Below are 2815 nucleotides of genomic sequence, written 5' to 3' on the forward strand. Positions count from 1 at the left end.
AGCACAGCAACCCGGGGGGGGGGGGGGGGGGGGGGGGGGGGGGGGGGGGGGGGGGAGGGGGGGGGGGGGGGGTGGGGAGGGGGGGGGAGGGAAAAGGGGAGGAAAAGGGGGGGGCGACAATTACTAATGTTTGTTTATTTAATGTTAATATATTTTAAGTTCTTTTGTGTTCATTGGGGTTGGGGGTGGGGGGGGATGTGATACATGCGCCGATACGGTCCTGGGGGTGTCACAAGTTATTATAGGTTATTTTGTTGCATTTCATTGTTTGTCATGTTTTATATTTTCTGTAAAAAATTCCAATAAAATTATATTTAAAAAAAAACATATTCAGCTGTGGATCGACACTATACTGAGCTGACTGGAGACCGAGTAGTAGCCTGACCAGACTTACTAGCTACCGGCATGGTGTTTGCACTTGCTCGCTCGTGGGCTCTGACGGTCTCAGTGGCTGGGTGCAGAGAGAGTGGAAAAACCTCGTGCCCTCTGGCTTTACCGTGGTAGTGTCCTGTCTGGTGATTGGCTGCACTGTGATGTGGCTTACTGGTCATCCTGTGTGTCAATCACTGCCTGTCTGCACCTCATTATAGACATGATTGGATATTATGACAGTATTCACTAAAATTATCATTACTTTGTGATGAATCCACTAAAATATCATTACTTGTGGTGATGAAAATGATCATCATTTGCTCAAACTTCCTCGATGTCCTTTACCTCAATTGCAACAAAGCTTAGTTCTGGTTTACGTGTAATTGAACTGTGACAAACGTAGTGTTCTACACATCTACCATCACTTCAGGAAAATAATAAACATTTCTTCAAAAATACTGTGAAAAATCCCAGGCAGTAACTTGATTGATGTTTGTCTACTTCATTAAAAAAAACAGATAGTGCCTCTGTTCTAAAAGCAGCTTTCAATCAGCAATATCAGAAATTGTGTGGATCTTCTTTGAGTTTCACATCGTCTGAACGCTAAAGGTAGACCTCAAAGTACCATTTTGAAGTGCTTTTGGACGAGCTTGATCCCTGTGCAAGGAGTCACGTCCATATTTCGAACTTCTTGTTTTCTGACAGATCTCTCTGCACATTGCGTTCTGCAGTGCTTTATGATGAGGTAACTCATCTCGCAGATATTTAGCAGATGCATAAAACTGAGGAGGCAATCATGAAATAGAGGAAGATGGTCTTTTCAGGTTGGCCGGCCAACAAAACAATCCACCACATTTGGGCAAGGCTTGACCTCACACTTCACAAGGTGAGGAATAGTGAACCCGTTGTACATCACACTATGATGAACAAGAAACTTATCTCAACTCCTGTTTGAATAGGAGACTAAAGAAATAGGTCCACCAAAGACCACCATCTATGTTCCCTTTGTCTCATACAGTTTCTTTTTGTACTTCTTCTCTCTGTGTTCCCTGTAACCTACATGCATGACAACCAAAAGAGAAGGGGTGGAAACCAAGATAAGTTGCAGTGCCCAAAGTCTTGCATGGGACACTGGAAAGAAGTAGTCAAAACACACGTTTCACAACCGGTTTGCCTTGTATTGCAAGTAAATCCTTCTGCTCATCGTTCCAGACACTTTCTGCTGGCCACCACATAGGATAGGACTCGGAATATGAACATAACACTCAACCAGATTCTCCCCACGATGGTGGAGTATTGATTCACTCCACTTAAAACGTCGCGGAGTAAACTCCAGCTCATGGTTCCTTAATTATTTGATGAAGGATCTGTGAAATAGAGAAAGGAAATTCAGAAATAACACACTCTACAGTTTATCGAATGAATATGCTGAGGATTAACGGGGATTAAACAATGTTTTGATGCCATCTGTCCTTTCCACCGCATATTCTTATGACATATTTAAACAATGACTTTGCATACATTGAGCTTTTAATGTAATCAAATTTCCAAGGCCCTTCACAGGAGTGTTATAATACTCAAATAAGGTCAGCTGATCAAAAGCTTTGACAAAGGGTGGATTTTAAACAGGGTTTAATGGAGGAAAATGAGGTAGAGTGGTGGAGAGGTTCAGAGAGGAAATTCCAGTTGCGATTTATCTGCAACCAAACATCTCTTTCCTGCATCAGTACAAAGACTTGAAAGTTTCTTATTGTCTCGGAAACCAACAATAACTTACATTTTAACAAAATAAAACACCCCAATATGCTTCACACCGAGCACTATAAAACAAAGTACAACCGTGTAAGGAGATATTAAGGCGGCACAGTAGCACAGTGGTTAGCATAGTTGCTTGATAGCTCCAGGGTCCCAGGTTCGAGTACTGGCTTGGGCCACTGTCTGTGTGGAGTTTTCCCGTTCTCCCCATGTCTGCGTAGGTTTGCTCCGGTTTCTCCTCCCACAGTCCAAAGATGTGGCAGGTTAGGGTGGCTTGGCCATGCTAAATTGCTCCTTTAGTGTCCAAAAAGGTTAAATGGGGTTACTGGGTTATGGGAGAGATGGAGGTGTGGGCTTAGGTAGGGTGCGTCTTTCCATGGGCCAGTGCAGACTCGATAGGCCTCATGGCCTCATCCTGCACTGTACATTCTACGATCTTTGGTCTATAATTAGGTGAGATGACCAAAAAAGTTGGTGAAGAGACAGATGTTAGGAGGTGTTTCAAAGTAGGAAAGCAAAGTAGAAAGACAGAGAATGTAGGCACAGTATTCCAGAGCTTGGGACGTAGGCCACTGAAGGGGTGCAGCCACAAATGATGATGTGGTTAAAATCAGGAATGCACAAGAATTAGAGGAGTGTAGATAACTCACAGGGTTGGAGGAGATTACAGGGAAAGAGATGGAGGAGG

At 43.6% G+C, this 2815-nt stretch overlaps 1 pseudogene; it reads right to left on the bottom strand.

Annotated features, from left to right (window-relative positions):
* Positions 1-657: 657 nt before the first annotated feature.
* Positions 658-1742, bottom strand: LOC119966803 (annotated as a pseudogene).
* Between the last annotated feature and the right edge of the window lie 1073 nt (positions 1743-2815).

Source organism: Scyliorhinus canicula, chromosome 6 (assembly GCF_902713615.1).
Source record: "Scyliorhinus canicula chromosome 6, sScyCan1.1, whole genome shotgun sequence".
In the NCBI taxonomy this organism is placed as follows: Eukaryota; Metazoa; Chordata; class Chondrichthyes; order Carcharhiniformes; family Scyliorhinidae; genus Scyliorhinus; species Scyliorhinus canicula.